Raw genomic sequence first — 23,853 nt, 5'->3', positions numbered from 1 at the left:
CATCCAGGTTACCCTTGGGGGGTAACCTGGATGGTGGATGGGTGGCAGGAGCTTCTCCTTTAGTTCATATCCTTGCAACTGCCCCTTTCTGGGGTTTAAAGTATTTATTGTTCTGGCTTTTCTGTCTGTTTTCACACCTTGCTTTTTAGCACACATTTCTCCTTCATTCAGTTTGGTTGCTTTATTGCACAGAATGCATCAAATGCCCAAAATGGAGTAAAGCTTCTGCTAAGTAGTGGCAGAACAAGTGAAGTTAAGGGCCCCAGTTCAGCTCCTCTCACGTGCGAGTCACCATTGCTGGCTCTTAAGTGCTTTGTATGGGGCCACTTCCAGCTTCTTTCACACTGGCAGCCCATACAGAGGCACAGATAGGTCATGAGCCCCAGGGCTAGGATTATCAACGGCCTCCATTTTTTTTTTTTTTTTACAGGACAGATTGAGCCAGGTTTACCCTTCTGCATGCATGCATGGACTTATAATTCTGCTTTTCTTGGGAAGAAATCAGATCTATAAGTCCATATATGCAATGGGGTAAATCCAGGACTAGGTCCGCCTGGCCTGAAAAACCAGGTGCCAGCACGTCACACCAGCTTGCTGCATCAGTGGAAGCTCTGACCTTACTGCTAAGTCTTCCTTATGAAGAGATGAGAGAGCTTTCTGTGGATTTGCGCATCGAGGAGTGATAATATTCTTCCCCTGAAGGAACAGGCTGCAAACCAGCACAATTAATGCTCTCCAGCACCCTCTGCTGCTACTAATACTGTACAAACTTCCAAAAAAGTACTTTGGGAATTCTATAATTGCACTATAGTGTGGGAGGCTGACAGGATACACCAAGAAACACTTAAAAGATGGGTGGCAGGAGCTTCTCCTTCAGTTCATATCCTTGCAACTGCCCCTTTCCGGGGTTTAAAGTATTTATTGTTCAGGCTTTTCTGTCTGTTTTCACACCTTGCTTTTTAGCACAAATTTCTCCTTCATTCACCATTTACTTCTGTTACTTAAAATGATAGGATTCAGTCTCGCTTCCATAAGCAGGTCACACTGGCTTTGGATAGTTATGCACAAAAATTTAATACGAGCTAGAAATCAGAAGCAGGCTTGTTTATCCTTCACTGGTTTCCCCCTATTTTTAGCACATTTCAAACATTTGAAAATCATCAGTAATGGGCGTGGCTTCTATCTGTCTGAAACAGGAGCTGTCCAGGCGATGGTGCTGAACAATGCCCCTGTTACAGTGGTCCTCACTCCCAACCCTCCAGGGCCGCCAACAGGTCGGGTTTTCAGGATATCCCTAATACAATGGAGGCAGTGTGTACACAAATTTATTTTATGCATATTCATTATGGATATCCTGAAAACCTGACCTGTTAGTGGCCCTTGAGGTCTGGGAATGAATATCACTGCTCTCTTGAGCTGTACGTAGGTACACACCTGTGCAAACACCTTCCAGAACATAAGAAGTTGCCTTACTGGGTCAGACCGAGGGTCCATCAAGCCCAGCATCCTGTTTCCAACAGTGACCAGTCCAAGTCACAAGTACCTGGCAAGTACCCAAACATTAAATAGATCCCATGTTACTAATGTCAGTAATAGGAGTGGCTATTCCCTAAGTCTTGATTAATAGCAGGTGATGGACTTCTCCTCCAAAAACTTATCCAAACCTTTTTTAAACCCAGCTACACTAACTGCCCTAACCCCTTTCTGCTGCCCATTTTAATAAACTCCTAGATGTATTGAACATTCTTGTAGTAAATTTAATTTTTTTAAAAGTTATATAGAAGGGCTATTAAGATCCCTTCCTCGGGCTAAGCATCATCTCTACCAGCCTACTTTGTTCTTCTTTATAACTGCCTTGAACTTGGGAGGCCTAATAGGGTGATCTTTTCTTCTCATACAGTCACCACCAACTTCTCAACTCTCCCATATGTTCCCCTCCTCTATCCCTTCCATGGACCTCTCTCTTGCTCTTTCTCCACCCCTTCCTCAATCCTCTCTCTTTTCCCCAATGTCTTTTTCATGTTCTTTTTTTCTTTCCCCAAAATTATTTCTCCCAATCCTCTTTCCCTTTTCCCCTTCCCAGTTCTATCTCCCTCAGAGAAACTTCTCTTCTCCCACCCCCCAGCACTATCCTCTCCTCTCCCTTCATGCCAATCCTTTTTTCTCTCTTCCTGTGCCCCCCCCCCCACCTCCCATCCCACCTCAGGCTGGCCTTCTGCCTCTCCATCTTTTACCTGGGCTGATCTTTTTCTCTCCTTTCTTTCTTCCCACAGGCTGATGCTCTGCTTTCCCTTTCTCTACCCTACGCCAAAGCTCATTTCTCCCATCCTCTCTGCCACATACTCCCCCATACTGGGGCGGATTTTCAGCGCCCTGCTCGCCTAAATCCGCCCAAAACCGGGCGGATTTAGGCGAGCAGGGCCCTGCGCGCCGGTAAGCCTATTTTACATAGGCCTACCGGCGCGCGCAGACCCCGGGACTCGCGTACGTCCCGGGGTTTTCGGAGGGGGCGTGTCGGGGGCGTGTCGGGGGGCGGGCCCGGTCGACGCGGCGTTTCGGGGGCGTGTCGGCCGCGTTTTGGGGGCGGGCACGGGGCGTGGCTACGGCCCGGGGGCGTGGCCGCGCCCTCCGTACCCGCCCCCAGGTCGCGGCCCGGCGCGCAGCAGGCCCGCTGGCGCGCGGGGATTTACGTCTCCCTCCGGGAGGCGTAAATCCCCCGACAACGGTAAGGGGGGGTGTAGACAGGGCCGGGTGGGTGGGTTAGGTAGGGGAAGGGAGGGTAAGGTGAGGGGAGGGCAAAGGAAAGTTCCCTCCGAGGCCGCTCCGATTTCGGAGCGGCCTTGGAGGGAACGGGGGGAGGCAGCGCGGCTCGGCGCGCGCAGGCTATACAAAATCGATAGCCTTGCGCGCGCCGATCCAGGATTTTAGTGGATACGCGCGGCTCCGCGCGTATCTACTAAAATCCAGCGTACTTTTGCTTGAGTCTGATGCGCAAGCAAAAGTAGGCTGTTCGCGCGCCTCTTAAAATCTACCCCATTGTATCTCTCTTCTCCTGCTGCCCAGCTAGACTTGCATTTGACTGAGTGGTACACCACAGTGCTATGCCTTTTCAAGCATCGGTCAGGACTGGGTAGTGGAAGGATACAGACATGGCATAAAACACTGCTGCTCTCCTCCTTCTCCAGCCACCATATCAGCAGGAGATGGATGTGTTGCACAACCACTCGGCTGCTGCCCCCTCTGGCTTCCCACGATTCTGCAGGGATTCCTTTAGGATTGGAGTATCCCATGGAAAGGGCCATATGATGCAGGTTTTATGTTAAATTTGCCGGTCACGGCTCCTGAGACTGGCAGCACTCACCCCTTCACTCCCGGGGAGACACCCGGTGAGCTTTTCATGGCAAAATGCCACCATCACTTCATCATCTTCCGTCCTCCATGGGCTGCTTCTATGCATGCGCATACTGCGCCACCTCTTAAAAGGTCAGCAGTGGGAACCAGGGCTGCCAACACCTCCAGATGATGTCACGTGACTGGGTGCTTAAGGCTCAGCCACGCACCCTAGGATCGTCTCAGCAATGGGTCGTCTATACTGGGAAGTGTAGCGTGTGTTGCTGCTCCTGTTCCTATATTCCAGCCTTGCCTTGTCTCCTCGCATCTTCTTGGTCTGACTTCTGGATCTGACCCTTGCCTGGATTCCGACCACACTTGCCTACTGCCTGCTTCTGACTCTAGCCTGGACACTGACCATTCTAGCTTGCCACCTGCCTCTGATCCTCACCTAGACACTGACTATTCTTGTTTGCCACCTGCTTTTGACCCTAGTCTGGCCCTGAATAGATGTCTAACCCCAGAGACTCTCACCTGCCAGCCCCCTGAACCCAAGGGGAAAGGGGTTGGTATAGGTGAAGTTTCTAGTCAGTCTCTTCTCTGCGAAGCTCTGCCAGCTGGCGGTGAGAGCCTACGGGGCCTTCCCTGTAGGTTGAGCCAATCTCGCCACATCAGCAAGGGTCCACAGAACTTACGTCTTGCTATAACTGAAGATGTAAAATGCATATACAATTTCTTAACTACTTCGTCAATCCCCCGTGTCCAGTAACGGGTTTAAAATGGAGCCAGACTACAAGAAAAAAAGTGATTGTGCTGTCGAAATTCAAAGCCGTTGCTTTGTGAGTTTGTGCTTTTTCTCATAGGTAAGGAGGGTCATTTTCGATCAGCCTGCTGAGGTTAAAGCCTATGGGAGCTTGTTACCTGCAGACTTCAGCCTGAATTTTCAGTGCATAAATCTGCTTTAAAAATTAGTGGGTGTGGACTAAACACTCCTAGAAAGCGATTCCTCCTCCAAAGCGAGTTATTACGTCACAAGACAGACATCGCATTCATTCAAGAAACTCATCTGAAACGTAAACATGAGCGACTGTTGCAGTTTAGAGAATTCCCTCACTCTTTTTTAGCCGCACGGGGAGCAGACGCTAAATATACAGGTACGGGGATTTTGATTTCGAAGCATTTGGTATTTGAGCATTTGTCCCATACAGCTGATCCGCAGGGGCGTTATCTCATCTTAAATATCCAGATCGGCTTGAAGAAAATCACGCTAGTGTCGGTCTACGCTCCTACCAAAGATTCAGGGCTCTTCTGGAAGGAATTACATAGAGTTTTGGCCTTGCATGCGGATGGCCCAATTATCCTGGGAGGCGACCTTAATGTTTCGATTAAACCTGATATAGACACCTCTAAACTACATTCTCAGTTTCCGGGGTCCAGTAGAAAGGCACTGCGTAATCTTATATCAGACTGGAATTTAGTAGACATTTGGCGGAGCCGATATCCCAGATCTAGATCATACACTTTTTATTCTGCACCTCACGACAGTTATTCACACATAGACTATTTTTTGATTGATAAGCTCCTGGGGAACCAGGTTGGGGGGTCAGAGATAGATGCCATCACTTGGTCTGATCACGTCCCCATAATTCTGGAGGTGGACCTAGCGGATAGAGATTCAGGTAGTCGGTTTTGGAGGCTGAATGAGTCCCTACTGCAGGACGCAGATTTTGCGCAGGGACTGAATGACCAGATGCAGGAATATTTTAACTTGAATTCTGGGGGGGAGGTATCCCCTAACACAATATGGGAATGCTCCAAAGCAGTGGCAAGAGGGATTCTGATTGCTAGGGCAACTGCATGTAAACGCCAGGAACAGGGGGCACGTTTAGCTTTGCTCGGTAAAATCTCAGCCCTATCCCAAATCCATATGAAAACTCATTCTAAGCACTGCTATCAGAAGATACTGGCTCTCAAAGATGAATTAGCACAACTTGATAATAAGCAGATACTTTACGCTATGGACTCTTTACGACAAAAATATTATGAGGGTGGGAACAAGGCAGGCCATTATTTAGCATGCCAACTTCGGGCACGGATCTCTCAAACTAATATATCCAAAATCAAAACTTCAGTAGGAGAGATCCTCACCACTTCGGCGGGAATACGTAACACTTTTACGGAGTTCTTTCAGAGCCTGTATCGGACTGAGGGTTCCATCCAATTATCTGACATAACTGCATATTTGCAAGAGTTGGATTTGCCAAGACTGACACAAGAGCAACGGCAGAGCCTAGAGGCACCAATTCAGCCTACTGAAATTGAGCTGGTGATTAAATCCTTGAAATCGGGTAAAGCACCCGGACTAGATGGGCTTTCTGGGGTATATTATAAAAAATGCGCACCCTCGGTGGTAGAACCATTAGCCCAGTATTTTAATAATCTCCGGGAGGGAAAAGGCATAGGGCCCCACAACAATACAGCTGGCATTACTGTTATTCCGAAACCTGGGCGAGATCCGGCACAATGTGGCTCTTATAGGCCCATATCGTTAATCAATATGGATCTTAAAATTTTGGCACGCGTAATGGCTCAGAGGCTCAATAGATTTCTTTCGCAGCTCGTACATACTGATCAGGTAGGATTTATCCCACAGCGCATGGCGGCGGATAATATTAGGAAGGTTATTGATCTCATATGGTGGGCTAGGAAAACACAAACTCCTGCGGTATTATTATCCCTAGACGCAGAAAAAGCCTTCGACTTAGTGCTTTGGCCCTTTCTTTTCTCCACTTTAAGACAAATGGACTTTGGGCCTTTCTTCTTGCATTGGTTACAACAGTTATATGCCAACCCCTCGGCGAGGGTTAAAGTGAATGGTGGATATGGGACTGCCTTCCCTATTAGAAGAGGTACCAGACAAGGGTGTCCTCTCTCACCCTTGCTCTTTGCCTTGTACCTTGAACCCTTAGTAACCCGAATCAGAAAAGCTAGGGATATACACGGAGTCAGATTGGGGCCTGAAGAATATAAGGCATCTCTGTTTGCCGATGATATCCTCTTAACTTTGACTAATCCAATACCATCCCTGGAGGGGGTAACCCGTGAGCTACAGCAATTTGGCAAAGTGGCAGGACTTAGGGTGAACTTCTCTAAGTCTGAGCTACTTGATGTGACCCTGAGTCCGGTAGAAATATAAACCATTAGCAGCAAGTTTCCATATAAATGGGCAAAATCCCACATAAAGTATCTGGGGGTTCACTTATCTGCTAAGTTAACGGACCTGTATTATTTAACTTATGTACCGCTACTTGATAACTTAACGTTGGATATGAGCCGATGGAATAGACGCACCTTCTCATGGCTGGGAAGAATAGCCATCACTAAAATGACAATCCTGCCCAAATTTCTCTACTTATTTTCTGTCCTACCGGTGGAGATCTCCCCGCTTCTGATCCGCCGTTGGCAAAAAAGGATATTTGATTTTATCTGGCGCAGACGTCCTCCCCGAATAGCGCGTCAGGTTTTATATCTTCCAAAGTCCCAGGGGGGACTGGGAGTTCCTAATCTTCTAGGGTACTATAGGGCAGCTCAACTGCGGGCGGTCATTGACATTCACCGTCATCTGGAAATTAAACAATGGGTGACGATTGAACAGGCTCTTTTAGGTTCCATGGCCTTGCAAGCCATGTTTTGGCAGCCTAGAGACACGTGGCGGACCGTTAAGGACGTCACTTGGTCCCTACAGTTCACGTTGAACATCTGGAAGCAGAGCAGACGGCAAGTAGTCGGGGACTATAAATATTTCTACCAAACCTCTCTTCTTTATAATAGACATATTTTACAGGTGGCGGCTTGGAGGACTGCGGGTATCACCACAGTTGGTCAATTGATGTCCCAAGGGTCGCTCTTATCTATGCAGGGCCTAATGGATATCTCCCCCTTCCGTTCAAAAGATTTCCTGGCATATGCTCAAGCAGCTCATTTTCTTCAGACTATTCACCGTGCTAAAGAGTTAAGACCCAGTCGCTCGCTGTTTGAGTCATTGGTGCAAAATAGTGACAGACTGAAGGGTATCATTTCTAAAATATATCAAGCACTTTTTCCAGCTAGTAAGGAAATTAGTAAATTTGAGAGGCAATGGGCGTTGGACTTGGGGGAGCAATTAAGCCCACAATTTTGGGAGGCCATATTATATTATGCTAGGAAGTGTTCCATTTCCGCAGGCCTGCGTGAAAATTGTTATAAAATGATATACAGATGGTACCTCACCCCAGATAAAATCCACAGGATATATCCGAATGCTTCGGACTCCTGCTGGCGCAACTGTGGAAGTAGAGGTACTTATTTCCATATATGGTGGGACTGTCCAAAACTTCAAATATTTTGGGAACTTCTATTTGCCTGGTTGAGTGACCTGTTTCATGTGCCTCTTCAAGCGTCAGCTCTGATGGCTTTACTGCATGTGTTTCCAGATGGCCTTCTTAACACCCAGCAGCGCTTCTGTTCTCATACTTTTATAGCTGCTCGCAATTTGATAGCAGTAAAGTGGAAAACAGAACAGGTACCGAAGGTGCCAGAGGTCATAGATAAACTACATTTATACTATCGTTTGGCTTCATTAACAGCTACCAAATATGGGAGAATGGCCGCCTTTTGTGCCTCATGGAAATCGTTTGTGGAATATATTTCTTGCATGTAATCTGTTGTTTGATTAAGAGCTTAATTGTTCCTGGATAACTGGGGTGGGAGTGGATTATTCTCTACAAATATTCATATAGGGTATGAGAGTATTCGGGGGTGTGAATAAGCACTCATCAGTTACCTTGGGGGATTCTGTAACAGAACGATTAGAGCTCCCCTACACAGGTGGGGTTGGGGAGGGAGGGGGGGAATTGGGGAAGTATCCTGTATTATGTATTCATCTTGCTATTGTAATAACTTTGTTACAATGAAAGTTAATAAAAGTATTAATTAAAAAAAATAAAAATAAAAATTAGTGGGTGTAATGGAACACAGACACCCCTCCCCCCCCCCCCCCCCCCCCCCCCAATGTGGCACACATGTGTTACTTCATCCGCATGGATTTATATGCATAGTTTTGAAAATCGAAAACCTCCCATCCCCAGCGTCACGACCTCGGATCCCCTGTTTAGAATGTGCATGAAAGCACAAAGGAAATCAGGTTGCACTTGTACTTTTACACACATATCTACCAAGGTTATTATCAAAGAGCCACATACGTGAAAAAAAAACCTGGATTATAGGCTCGTAAAATTGCTCCCATACTTTTTGGAATTTTTATTACATTTTTCAATAAGCAATTGTTAAAATGTCAGAGACTTGGAGTGGCAGCAGCCATCCACATAAATGAGATAATAAAAAAAAGTTGCACATGAAAACATTTATTTGCAATTCAAGTGAGAGGGAAATAAAGCCCAGGCTTACCATTCACATGCATTATTTTTACACTTGCTAGCAAGTAACCAAAGATAAACCTAGTACAGATATAAAACTTGTAGGGGGATTTTTAATGCATTAATATTGGAGGAAGTAACTTTTGTAGATATTGGTAAGGAAACATATCTTTCTTCTTGGGGAAGATCCTGCAAAGTTTAAGAAGAACAGATATCAGTGTAGTCCTTCTAGGCCAGTTTTGCTCTGCGTTTTTCTCCCGGATATAAAACGGGGAAACCCCTCTATGGATATCTGGTCCATCTGCATGCTCAGGATCCTCAGCAGGCAGAATGCCGACAGGAGAAAGCTGCTTCCTCCTGGCTGGGCACATTTAGGCAACTAGAAAATGTGTGCGGGAGCAAGGAGATGGTGAGAATTTATTATCAGGATTGGTATAGCGTATGCCAGATGTCAGCAGGGCTGAGGGGGAAGTTAGTATCCTCTCGCACAGATTTTAAGGCAATTTTCCTGAATACCTCACATCGGTTTTTAAAGGGAAAATATGCGCATACTTTTCCTTTGAAAATGATCCCACCAAAGCTACCTGCACACATTTATCCCTTGCTAAATTTTTTTTGGGCCAATTCACATGCATAGTTTTGAAAATGTATGCACATAAGTGCAAACCCCTTTGCCGGAGGCACCTCTAGCTCACTCAGGGTACGCAAACTTTCAGACAGGGCAGGCCCCGTGTGCCTCCGTTTACCTGTACGTTGTACAGGCAATTTTTTTAAAGGGCCATTTCTGCCAGTGAAGTATTTTTGCCCGTGTCGTGGCTTCGAAAAGCGAGAGGCTTTGAGTTAAGACAGCAAGGCCAGGGCTGACAGCTGAACATTTCACCAGTCCTGCTTTCCCCCTTTGATGCAGAACCGTGCACCCGTGCTCGTTACGTGATTTACCGTTTACGGAAGTCTTGCCATGAACAAATAAAAAGAGAGTCAGCTGGTGACTGCACTAATGGCTGGATAGCTTTCAAAATGCTGGATGTCAGGCAAGCGATAAATCATTTAAATCACTGAATCACGTGTGAGCTGAAAAACAAACAATAAGCATGTGAGGGTTACTGCTCATATTGTTAGGCAACCATTTTGCTGGTTTGCCGTATTTTCATCATCGCTCCCCTCCATCTATTGCAAAGGTATCATTTTTGAAGAACGTTTTTAAATGCTATTTCAGATAGTGTCCATTAAAAAACGTATTGGAGTCTTCGGAAAACTCCAGAAACCCAACACGGGCCACGTTTCAAAATACAGAATTTCCAGTACAGACTGCACAAACCTGTATGCACCCAACGTGCCAACGATGTGACCTCTGTAGCTCTGCTATTACCGGTACAGAATGGACAGACCCCGTTACCCACCCCGTCATTAAACGAAGAGCTGTGACAGGCTGTACGAGCATTCCCCCGAAGAAGAAAATATTTTCAGAAGGCGGCCCACGTCGGGTTTCCTAAAGACTGGAAACAGGTCCCGCGGTTTTTCTGATGATTCAGATACTTTTTTTTAATGGACACTATCTGATAGAGCATTTTACAAAAATACTTTAAAAACGATACCTTTAGCATGGATAGAGAGGGGGGCGGCGATGAAAGTACGGCTAACCAGCAATTTTAGCGATCTGGTAGCCCAGTAGTATGAGCATTGACCCTCACCTGCTTATGGTTTGTTTTTTTTCACCTCGCACGTGGACGGCGGGAGCTGGAAGGCAGCGGGCACGCCATCTGCTGCAGAGATGTGAAAGAAATGGAATGAATGGCGGGAAAAGAAAGGTCGGGCTTGAGGGCAGACGCAGACCCAGTGACCTTACAAGGGCAGTTTCTGTACAGGAAACAATAAAAGACGTAAAATCTCACAGCCCCTGGGAAAAAAAAAAACCTGGCATAATTGCCTATGTATGGAGGTTCTTATCAAATCAGATCGTTTTGCTTACCGAGCTCCATGGGCTTCTTGGAAGGAGAGGGGAGGGAATGGCATGCCAAAATAAAATGAGGAGGAGGGAAAGGCTGGTTTTCTAGTACATTCTTCCTTGAAGCTCAGTTATAACCCCACTAAGATTTCAGGATCATGTGGCTAGCGACTAATGAAAATGGGCAACTGGATCCTTTTTTTTTTTTTTTAGGGGGGTGCCGCTGTTTCTTTTTCTTTTCAAAGTACTTGGCCAATGTCTTTTTAAGGTAAGTTGCAGAATAAGATAAATATCCCTATGTGACAATGAAAAGCAGAAAGCATGTTCTCAAACTACTTAAGGCGAATGGAATCTAAGAAAGGGGGTTTTCTGTTCTGCTACGGCTTTTATTTCTTGCTCCATGCTAATTCTGCATCGCCCTTCAGGCGGCGCCGTCACAGGAAGGCCAGCGGCGGGCGCCTGAATTGGATTTATCAGAACCCTGGCAGATTACGCAGAGTAATGATCACCGGAGGGGTGGCATCAGCCCCACGTGTCGGGCTTGAAACAGCAGCGTCGCCTAGGCTGGCAGTCTGGGTCAGATGCCAGCAAGACAGAGGGGCCCCCTATTCAATAAAGATTTTTTTCCCAGAGGCCCAGAATGGGGAGAAGTCCTTTTTTGGAAAAGGCCCATAAAGTTATCATCTACTCCTCCGGCTACGTAATCCATTCAGTTCGTGCACTCCCTTCTTTCTCTGAGCAAGTAATAATAATAGAAAACAATACTTGTAAAAATAATTGCTGTGGCTCCAGCTGAACTTGACCTTCTCAAGGTCCTGCCTAGTACGCGCACCTCTCTGGTATTAGGAAAAGTGAGGTGTGTTTTATTTTTTGACCTAGGAGTTTCTTCTTGCTCCTTTGTCCTTCCAGGTTAGTCAGAACCAGGCCTGGGATCTGACGTCATGAGCCTGCATTTACTGTCAGCTGAGGATTTTCCCCTATTTTTATATTCCATCTCCCCCCCCCCCCTCCCCTGCAATCTCTAATCCAGGCCTTGCAGTGATGTTTCTGGGAGCCGAGCACCAGGGCTCCTTGTGGAACGCTGCAATCATGGGGCCCTGAATCCCACCACTCTCAGGTAATGATCATGATCCCTCCCCCCCCCCCCCCAGGGCTGTGAACGCTGCCTCCGCAATGCCCCCCAACCAATTTGGAGAATGGAAGAGCGATGTGGGGCTCAAACTGGGGACCGTCCATATGGCCGGCCATCTGGAACGTGAGCTCTTACTGACTACCAGCAAGGAATATCATAGGCGCAGAGAAAGCAGCCAAACCCTAAAGGGACTGGCCAGGACAATAAAAAAAAAATCACTGCGCCCTGAAAATCCTGGCCCGCCTTTGGGGAGAGCGCGCTGGGCAGTCCCTCGAGGCGCTGTGAGCTGAGGGGTGCCGTCAGCATCGCCCGTTACTCTGGTCAGGAGCACGGAGCTGATTTTCACCCAGGGTGCCTAGAGTCGGCCCTGATGAGAAGCAAATAACTAAACTTAGCCCAACATATTGCTCAGCAGCAGTGCTGCACGCTGTCATGGGGTGGGGTTGATTCCCAGCCCCCAGCTCCTGCTACTGGGGCAGTAATCTCTCAGCATCAGTTCCATTTATTGTGCAACAGTGACACCTACTGGCTGCTTAAGGGTGCACTGTGCCAGCTTGAGTGCCTCTCAGGTAAGCCACTGTCCCTGAAATGGCTTGAGTGGGTGGAGGAGAGGAGGGGAGAAATCCCTCGGTGGCCATGATTGAAGGCTCACGGAGCCAGAGTCCCAAAAGGGACCATTTGCACCTGAAGTGGAAAGGAAGCTCCTTTCTCATAAAAAAAAAAAAATGTCCAGAATGACTATTAAAGAGCAGCATGCAGGCCTGCTTCCAGCAGTACCCCCAGCTGGCCTGATGTTATGTCACAGTACTGCTGATGTCAGAGTCCTGCATCTATGACATATCTGCTGTCTGTAACTATAAAGCCCTGGACATTTCTAGCTAGGCTTCATTTACCAGTACTGCTGCCTCTGGAAAGGTAAGCTCATCTTTGATAGCTTTTCAGAAATGAGTTGTACAAGATATTTTATTCCCTATAGATTTAGATTTTCACATTTATGGTCTGCTATCTTTTATCTTTTCTTACTGAATTAGGATGATCGGGTACATCTTTTTTTTTTTTTTTTTGTGGGCTCTCTGAAAGGTATCACAACCTCCATAGACTGCAAATATAGCTCATGAATATTCATCGCGAATGGCCTGAAAATCTGTTGCACTTCCTGGAGGGTTTGGAAACCGATGATTTAAAGGCTTTCGTGCCTCTACCCTCCGGATGGGTGGCTGTGGAACTCCATGGCAGAAAACAACAGGCACATTATTGCCTTCCATTCATTGCAGGGAGAAAAAAAAACTACCCACAATTTACTAGGAGTGGAAGGATAGCTCCTATTCATTTTATTGATATATTTATTTATTTGAATGTATAATTTGCTTCATATCACAATCATGTGCTCGAAGCGGGTTCACAGTGCTCAACCTTAAAACATCATAAGGAAGCTAAATTGCTCATCTGCTTTTTTTCTAAAGTTGTCCTGTTTTAGGCAAAAAAAAACCAATTGAAAACGAGCGAGCTGGGAGCAGAGAGAATGGCCAGCGGGCATTTGGCCTGGCCTTTTCCACCTCCACATGCCCTGGTCCACCAGTTTTCATCGCGCTGTCAGTAGCAGGTGCTCTACTCCAATCCTTTTCAGAACAACCAGAAATCGCTGAGAAGCTTTCCCCCGAAGTGACCATTTGCGGATGAAAACCGGATGCCAAATTCGCTTTCCTGTTCACGGGATCCTCGCCCCACGGGATTTTGTTTTAGTGACACCTCGTGTAAGCGCAAGCAAAGAGGACCTGGCTCCTCACGTTCCTTACCTTGCAGTTCTCGGGTCCAGACTTGTGTTGAGTCTGATCTCGCTTAGAGAGTGCCTTCCGCGAGGCTCAGGTCACTCAAAACGTTCACGACTGAAAAACGTTTGCCGGTTTCGCTGAGCTTAAAAAAAAACATTAGTATCCTAGTGCTTAAAACGAGATGTGTGTCCGTTTCGGGATTTCTAACTTCTTTCTTTGCTACAGAAATTTGCATATAGTTCTGACTAATAACCAATGACAAGGCAGCTTTCGAAATGCTTGATGACATCATAATGTGCTCTGTCTCCTAGAGATTACAGCTGAACTGAAGCAAATAAACAGGAGAGTCAGGGATTTAAGGGCACATCAGGGCTAGATTCAAGATTTTGGCACCTCTAGGCCCTGTAGAGGTCCTCTCTCCACCTCCACCTCATCTCAGCCCAGAGATTAAAGATTAAAGGGGAGGGTGGAAAGTGAAAGACTGTGTGGTTTAAAAACATTAAATTTAACAAGGAAATACGAGCCCTACCTTCTCTCTGTCCCTTAAAGCCATTTGCCCCAGCATCTGTGCTCTCACTCTGTCACTTAAAGCCCCCTGCCCAGCATCCATTTATCTCCCTGATAATGCTGTGGGGAGATCAAGCGGTGTGCACTAAGTGTACCTGTAGAAAATCGGCAACGGAAAAAGCGGCCTGCAGAAAGGAGGCTGCCTCCAATGAAGAAAGTATGGCCGACAGAGCGCTTCCGGTAGATATCGTGGAAGCGGTGAAAGTTGCCATAAATCAGCTTGGCAACAAGATTCATACGAGTCCTGGATGCGAAGCTAGAGTTGTTTGTTCACCAAATGTCACAGGTGGTCTTGACTGTGGGGGAAATCACAGAACGGTTGGACAATCTCACAGAAAGGGTAGAGGAGGTGGAAATGTCCCTTACTGTCACGAGGCAGCAGTTGGAGGCCTTGGAGCGTGCACATGGAAGAATGGTGGCGAAACGAGATGACCTTGAGGACAGGAACTGGCGCAATAATTTGAGAATTATTAGTGTGCTAGAGAGAGTGGAAGGGGCTGACGCTGTAAGCATTTTTTCAACCTGGCTGCCAGCATTGGTTAAGGCCAATTTTAAAGGGAGCAGAGTGAAATTAGACTGCGCACGTCAAGTGTTGGCTCCAACACTCATACAAACTACCACCTATTCCATGTTCCCAGAAAAAGAAGAAAAGGAGGTGGACTTCTCATGATTTATAAAAAAGGACTCAACCTATCCATCAAGAAAATTGATATTGAACTGCCATATGAAATTGCCCTTTTAAAATCAAAACAAATCAACATCAGATTAGAATACTGCTCTCCGGTTCTTCTTAAAGACTGCAAAAATTTCATAATCCCGAAAATACAATCATCCTAGAAGACTTTAACCTTCATGTAAATGAATCTCCAAGATCTTCACCCTTTAATATTTTCCTTGAAACTATGGAAGCCTTAGGATGGACCCAGCATATCCATGGAGCCACTCATAAAGCTGGAAATCCACTTGACCTAATTTTCGCCAACTCAAACCTAATTTTCGCCATTCTACAATTCCCTGGTCTGACCACCATCTAATCAAAGCTGAACTTATATTCAAGAATCAGTTTTTAAACATCCTGAAAATACCTCCACTTACATGTTTAGAAGAAAAATGAATATTGATACACTAACTAAAACTTTAGAATCCAAAATTTGTAACCTAAAACTTGTAAACTGTACCAAAGCATTCAACTCATGGGACTCAACCCTTAAGGAAATAGCTGACAAACTCAGCCCGATTCAAACCAGATACTTTAACAAACAAACATTCTCAAATCAAAACAGTTTAACCCTTGGTACAATAAAACTCTGAAAGAATAAAAAAAACACCTAAGAAAACTTGAAAAACAATGGTGAAAAAATCCCTCTGAAGAATCCCTAAAAGATACACAATTCATCTCTCTCAATATATGAACCTTACAAATAAATCTAAAAAAGGTTACTATGCAAAACTAATTCATGGAGTAATCTTTAACTCAAACTCCTTTTCAATACAATAAAGAATTTAATCAAAGAACCCTCATGTCATTAATCATTCAATCCTGCTTTCTCAAAAAAAATCTTGTAATGAATACAGAACTGCCCTATCTCAAAAAATTATTAAACTTAAATAACAATTCCAAATCATCTCATCTTTCACTCATAAGAACATAAGAACATGCCATACTGGGTCAGACCAAGGGTCCATCAAGCCCAGCATCCTGTTTCCAACAGTGACAAATCCAGGCCATAAGAACCTGGCAAGTACCCAAAAGCTAAGTCTATGCCATGTTACTGATGCTAGTAATAGCAGTGGCTATTTTCTAAGTCAACTTAATTAATAGCAGGTAACGGACTTCTCTAAGAACTTATCCAATCCAGCTACACTAACTGCACTAACCACATCCCCTGGCTTATTATTTTTGGAGTTATTCCTTTCTTTGTTAATAGTTTATGTCTGGACAGGACTAAGGTTTTCAGCTATGTCGTTGACAATCTTATCCCACGAATCAAATGCCTCTGTGGAATTGGTTTGATTAGTTCATGGAGCTTATTTCTATTGCTTCCACAAGTACTTCCATCTCTATCTTTTTCCTGAAGGTAAAAGTAAGCTTATTCTCTATACCAGTGATTCTCCACCGGTGTGTCGCAACACACCAGTGTGTCGCCAAGCACTTGCAGGTGTATCGCGGCTCCCGGTGTTCCATTGCCCTGCTTGTGCTTTCCTTCTCCCTAGGGGCGGGACTGAAGAATGGAGAGAAGCTGCGCACCACTCTGTAGGCCAGGCCGGCAGGGCCGAAGAGTAGAGAGATCAGTGCGCTGCTGCCGGCAGGGCCGAAGAATGGTGAGATGCTGTGTGCTGCCTCCGGCGGCTGATGAGTGGAGAGATCTGTGCGCCACCACCGGTGAGGCTGAAGAATGGAGAGACGCTGTGCGCCGCTGCCGGCGGCTGAAGAGTGGAGAGACCTGTGCGCCACCGTCGGCGGGTCCAAAGAATGGTGAAATGCTGCGTGCTGCTGCTGGCGGCTGAAGAATGGAGAGACCTTTCCCCTGCCGCCGGAGGCCAGGCCCGAAGAGCGGAGAGACCCTGCGCACCGTGGGAGGCAGCTGGAGAGACGTTGCATGCCGCCGGAGGTCAGGCCAGAGGCGGCTGAAAAGTGGAGGCCAGGCTTATTGGGTCAAACAATGAGAAGAGGCTCCATGTGAGCTTGTGTGTGTGTGGTAGAATGGGTGCCTGGGTGCATGAGTGAGAGCTTGTGTGTGTGTGGTAGAATGGGTGCCTGGGTGCATGAGTGAGAGCTTGTGTGTGTGTGTGTGTGTGTGTGTGTGTGTGTGTGATAGAATGGTGCCTGGGTGCATGAGTGAGAGCTTGTGTATGTGTGGTAGAATGGGTGCCTGGGTGCATGAGTGAGAGCTTGTGTGTGTGTGGCAGAATGGATACCTGGGTGCATGAGTGGGAGCTTTGTGTGTGTGTGTGTCTGTGTGTGGTAGAATGCATGCCTGGGTGCATGAGTGGCAGCTTTGTGTGTGTGTGGTAGAATGGGTGCCTGGGTGCATGAGTGGCAGTGTATGTGTGTGTGTGTGTGTGTGTTTGGTAGTAAGTGACAGAGTATGTGTGAGCTTGTATATAAATGACAGAGCATGTGTGTGATTGAGAGAGACTGGTCAAGGAGGGGACTGGTGTGTGTGAGAGAGAGACAGAAACTGGTCAGGGAGGTGACTGGGGTGTGTGTGTGTGAGAGAGAGAGAGAGAGAAAGAGACAGAGAATGGTCAGGGAGGTGACTGGTGTCTGTGTGAGAGAGACAAAGACTGGTCAGGGAGGTGACTGATGTGTGTGTGTGTGAGAGAGAGAGAGACAGAGACTGGTCAGGGAGGTGACTGGTGTGTGTGTGTGAGAGACAGAGACTGGTCAGGGAGGTGACTGGTGTGTGTGTATGTGTGTGAGAGAGACAGAGACTGGTCAGGGAGGTGACTGGTGTGTGTGTGTGTGTGTGTGTGTGTGTATGTGTGTGTGTGAGAGAGAGAGAGAGAGAGAGAAAGAGACTGGTCAGGGAGGTGACTGGTGTGTGTGTGAGGAAGAGATACTAGTTAGGGAAGTTACTAGTCTGTGTGAGACAGAGACTGGTTGTGACTGGTTGTGGGCCCTAAGGAAGAGGAGCGTGAGGACAGAACTTCAGTAACCACTGCTGCTTCTGGTGAATGCTATTGGCCTGCAAGGGAAAGGAGTGGGAGACTGCTGGAGAGGGTAAGTAAAGGTTGCTTTTTAAGTTTATTTTTCTTGATTGACTGCCATTTTAATTATTGGGTATTATGTGATGTGTCTGCTGTTTTGAAATATTTTCTTGATATCTGGACAATTTTTAATAATTTTTATGAGTTTTTAATTGTTGGATGTTATTCTGTTCATCAGCTGTTTTGTAACATTTATTAGTATAGTTTTACAATTATTTCTAAGTGGGTATCTATCTATAGCAGCTTGGCTTGCTCTGTTTTCCTAATAGGAGGTGTATTAGTGTTTAGGGCCTGGTTAAATATTTGTAGTGGTAAATTAGTGTCTTTTCATAAGGAGGGGTATTGTGCCTGGTAGTAAAGAGAATTTGTTTTGCATTTACTGAGATGTCATCAGATCCAGAATATCTTTTTTTGTATGGTGAGCTGTACAGGTAATGCCCTAGATCTGCTCTGCACCCATTTTTGGGGGTCGACGGGGTTCCTGAGGATGCAGAATGTCTATTTACATTTTGCCCCGTGACAGTCACATGTTCAGTGTGTCATGCATGTGAGAACCATCTGTCAGATGTGTCCCGGCCGAAAAAAGGTTGAAAACTACTGCTCTATACTATTTGGTTGGTGAAAGCTATTTCCACCTTTATCAATTGGTGATCAGACCAGGGCAATATCGTGTGTGAGGTATTGATTAGGCAATTACTGGTATTAGCAAATATTAGATCTAGAATGTGACCTGCTTTATGAGTGGCTTTTGAGACTAATTGAAACCATCCCAGGGCTTCCATTGCTTCTAAAACATTTCACAGGCTAAAGTTCTCAGTGTTTTGTTTTCCTGTAGGTTAAAGTCTCCTACAATTAATGTAGATTCTGGTGATGAAAACACCTTAGCGAATAATTCAGTCAGTGGTGAGCAATCTTGTTGTAGTATGCCTGGGGGATAATAGAGCAGTCCTATATTTATTTCAGGAGATTTTAGAATTGCAACTTTATAGGGTAGTTTAATCTCTACCTTGTAAGGTACTAGCTTGTGCTCCTTATTTTACTGATTATTTATAATCCTCCACCTTTTTGTTTGGGTCCAGGAAAGTGAAATATATCATAGTTAGCATTTGAAATTTGGTTTACAAGAACATTATCTTTATCATTCAGCCATGTTTCAGATATGCAAAAAAATAGAGGGATTTAAATCCTCTAGCAGATCATTAATTAGAAGGATTTTTTTTTTATAGAGATTGAACATTCAGTAGGAGCAGAGTAAAAATGAAGCAGGAAGAGAGTGAGGGAGAGTAGTTACTTATCATGGGGAAGACCGGGTTTGTGATCCTTCTTTGCTTCTTTCTAGGGGTACTCCGTAGGTCTCCATGTAGGCCCTGTCCTAGAATAGTCTCAGTGGAGCAAACTTGATCCATGGTTGTAGTCACCTATATATATATATATAAAAAATGAAATTGATTATTTTATTATTTTACTCATAATTAAATATTAAATTAAAAACAGTATACACATATATGATTATCCCAACATTCATATAAATGGTAACCCCAACCCACTTCTCAAATAGAATATATTACTGAACTATGTAACCACAAAATATTGGCACACTATGGATAACTTATAAACCAAACCTATTTCGTGCCTAAATGTAAACCGTTGTGATGGTACATTACTAAACGACAGTATAGAAAAGTTTTTAAATACATACATAAATAAATAAATAATGTTGAAGATCTCTTTGGGCATCTTGGGCTCTGTGTAGACCCCCATTTTGTAAAATCTCTCCCACAAAAGTCACTCGCTTCAGTTGTTTATACTGTTCACATGCTCTGAATGTATTCCCCCCCCCCCCCCCCCCACAAAAAGGTTAATAGTATGCTGGCTTGTTCGAAGAAATTTGCTGGAGATTTAGATGTAACATGGATTGTCAGGTGCAAACATGCTGGCAACTCCTAAAACCTGCTCAGGCGGAAATGATAAGAGAATCTAACAAAACCCTAATGACTGTTCAGTATTTGAGGAACCACTTGGGTCAATGGCAAAACTGTAAAAAAACCCAAAAAACAACCCAAAAAACCTTTAGCAAAAGCAGGGTTCTGAAAACACCCAGATCACATGGCGTCTTTAGTATTTTAAAAGTTTGAAAATGCCTAGTTACTGGGGTTTTTTGTTTTGGTTTTTTTTTGCTATGTTTTTTCTTAGTTTCAACTCACTTGAAATAAAAATATATACCACTTATTATGACTAATAAACAAGGTCTAGGAATTCTATGTAAAAGACATGACCAGAACCCACATAAACTACTTCATTTGGAGATTATTTTGAGATTTAAGAGCAGAGTTTTAAAATAAAGAGCTTTCCAGCAAAACTACCCCTGTTTTTCATACACCATTTTAAGAAAAAGAAAGACATTCAGCACGAGTGGATCCAATTCATGCTTCTTCTTTAATGAAGTGTAGCTCCTACCTGGGCACAGGAATAGTCATGTGCAAGCACATCCCAAGAGAAGGGAAAGAGTCAGTCTGTACAGACCCTTGGAGGGTTTTTCCCTTCTCTGGAGCTCTTTTGCAAACCAGTCCAAGGCACAACTACAAACCACAAGCCACACAGTAGATGCTGTCCAAAATATATAGTTCTTTATTAAATTATTTGTCACTGATTGCAGGAAACACAACATCCACATTCAGTACACTATGACTTAGTCCACCAAACAGTACAGAAAACAAAGACCAGCAGAAATAAAAAATAAACTCATTCTCTCACATAATAGCAAAGGCTGCACACTCTGGCAAGTAAGCTTTTTGGCTCAGGTACCCCTCTCCTTCTGGGCGCTGTGCAGCTCTCTCTGTATGCCAATACCCAACTGAAGCAGTCCTCACAAAAAGTCAGGAAGTCTGGCAGTCTTCACTAGACTCCGGGTTCAAACTCCACTCTTGGGATTCAGAAGTACTCTCCCAGAACCGATAAGGACTATCACTTCTCTTCCTCTATGTCGTCACAAAAAACTTAGGAATTAACTCTTTTCCCTCTGAAATGGATCTTCCTAGAGGCCTGGACACCCCAACCTTGGACCCCAGCCACCTTTGTAGGTCAAGATACTCTTTCAGCATCTCTGTGTTGAGAGGCACTCTTCCAGCATGATTTTTCCCCTTAGAGGAGGAGTTGACATCTTCCCAAGGCCAGTGCAAGCATTTCTAGTGAACTTTTGGTCATTCACCCCCACCTCCCCAATTTAACTACTGGTGGCAGATGCTCCAATACAGCGTTCCCTTATTTGAGGGTAATGGCTCTGGTAAACCAGCTCTCTGGACTTCACACTGGCAGGATTTTGCCACCACCATAATCTTGGTGCTCTAGGCGACCGACTAGTTTGCCTACTGGAAGCACAGGTCCTGCGTCTTCTATTGCTCCTATTCTGACATCACTGATGACATTCAGTGTCTATTGAAACCAATTATGCACTAATAAGGGACAAGTTTGGGACCCTTTACAGTAGTACATATTTAGAGACCTTCATTTTCAGTTTTTATTTTGTTTTTCCCAGGAATTTCTCAGTATCTATTATAATAAACAGAAATTGGAGAAATCAGTGGAAAAAAATTGCCTTTTTCCACAGATTGTTTCCTATTTTTGTTTCCCTATTCAGTCCGACCAGTTGCGATTCATCCAATTTTGGGTACACGTATAAAATCCCTTATGCAATCCAACACCAACTCCCTCCCCTGTGTCTTTTAGTTGTCTTCTCAACTCTTTTCCCATCCAGGCCTGGATTTGTCAATAGGCAAACTAGGCCTGTGCCTAGGGCTGCAAACATGTGGAGGGCAGCAGGCTGGCTGAAGATTTGCTGCCTTTCAGCTGTGCTGAATGTCACTCAGCAGAGATTAGCATTTTGTTTCCTAATCCCACTCGGTGCAGGGAACAGGAGAGGAGAGGGAGTGAGCCTGCAACAGATAGAGCAAAGGGGGATCATTTTGGGAGATTAGGAGCATCTGAGTAGAGATCATTGAATGGTGGGAAGAGAGACTGGGAGATGAGAGAAGGATTGGCTGGAGAATGTAAGTCTGTTTGTGAGGGGAGTGTGGGAAACAAAAATCAAACAACTCCCTTCTCTGGGAATAGTTATTTATTAGCGAGCACAATTCAGTGAAATTATTATAAAAGATCTTTACATGACCACTTGCAAATGGGGTGACATACATATAGGAAGCACACCCCCACAGAATCTCAACAAGGAATTTATACTCTTTTTGCTGGCTGAAGCCCTGGTTTTACTTCCCCCTTTTTGACCACACTGATAAGCACCTTCTTGCTTGGTCCACCCCTTTTAGTTATCTCTTCCTTTGCAACTTGGAGGGGGCCCCTTACCTCCATCCCCTGATGCTTATCAGTGTCTGGCAGGTCTTTGTACATGCAGTTTCTAAATGGCATGGCTACAATATCTTATCTTGTAAGAAGCTAATTTGCACAGAAGCAGAACTTTAAAGGGAGAAGGTGGGTTAGCTCTAACCTCATGCCTTCACTTTATGCTTTGTCAGGAAGAGGCCCCTAACTGCTCTCCAGGCATATTCTGGGCAAAAGGCATCTAGAAAGGGAAGTTTTCTTTAGCAATGTTTAAAGGTCATTTTAAAGAAAAAGATTTTTAATATCTGGCTTAATTACTGAGATGGCAACATTTAAAGTCATTTCTCACATGGAGGGAAAAGAGTAGGAGGCAGTGTTTGTATGTATGTAAGAGGGTTGTTAGAGAGGGGATGCAAGGAGAAGCAGGACCAGAGTATGGTATGGATGCCTGCATCGTCTCCTCCCCACTCACTGCAATTCAAATCCTTCCTCCCTTGATATTGGATTCTATCTTCCAGATCCTGGAAACTCCCTTCCTTCTTACCTAACTCTTCCTTCTACCCAGATCCTAGAACCCACTCCCCAAGCCGTCTTATTCCCTCCTTCTCTTCCCTATCTCCCATCCTCCCTTTCCCAAATCCTCTTTCCTTCTCACTCTCCTCCACCTTTCTTCTCCCCCTGTCTGATCCTCCTCCTTTCCTTTTCCCATCCCTGAGGTCTCCTCCCTGTACTGATACTTGTGATCACTTTTCTTCACTCAATAAAAATAAATTATACTAATTATACTAACAAATACACTGTAAAGCTAATTTATTTTTATAAAGTAATATAAAAGATGGAAATGCTTGCCAGTTTGCTTCAGAATTTTTTAATTTTTATCACAGAATCTACCCCTGAGCTGCCACAGGAAATTAGGGGACTGTGCCTTAGACCTCCTGCTCCCTTCTCCTACCCTGGGGTGGAGGTGGGGATGGGGGCAACAGATGTCGACAGTGTCTAAAGGGCACTAAAACCCTAAATCTGTCTCTGTTCCCATCATTGTCCTCCACATCTGTCCCAAGTATGCCCCACAATCTTCTACAGCAATGGCTTCCATCTCTGCTAATAGGTCATTTTAAGCATTATCATCCTCAACTTTGCTTCTTACAAAACTAATTCTTAAGCCAACACCTAGACCCTCTTTATTTACACATTTTGTAATAATCCCTACAGCCACCAAGTTTGGCGAGGCTGTGGTAAAATGATCCAGCCTCCCTATGCTCACTGGAGTTTAGGTTTTAACCATGGTCACCCCATACAGGTCACTCCAGCCTTCTTGGAAGCCCATAGTTGGCGTAGCACTTTTTGTTTATGGTTGTAACCCTTAATCCATGCATTTTCCTTAATTTGCTTCTTTTGACTTCAGGGAGTGTTAGCTATCAAAAGGTAGTCAATTGTCCAAAAAAAGTATTTTGTGCTCAAATAGAATAACATGGTAATCACACAACTTTATGTAAGAAACAGACTATAACAAGGAAAAATAGTTACACAGTTACCTAATTGTAAAAGAAATACGTAGTTTCCAGAAAGTTTCAAATAATGAATTACTTGTAAAACATGGCTTTGGGTTGTCTGCCATACAAATACTAAATGCTTTAAATCCCCAGCTGT

The sequence above is a fragment of the Rhinatrema bivittatum genome, chromosome 17, assembly GCF_901001135.1.
Source record: "Rhinatrema bivittatum chromosome 17, aRhiBiv1.1, whole genome shotgun sequence".
NCBI lineage: Eukaryota > Metazoa > Chordata > Amphibia > Gymnophiona > Rhinatrematidae > Rhinatrema > Rhinatrema bivittatum.
This window is presented reverse-complemented; position numbering follows the sequence as displayed.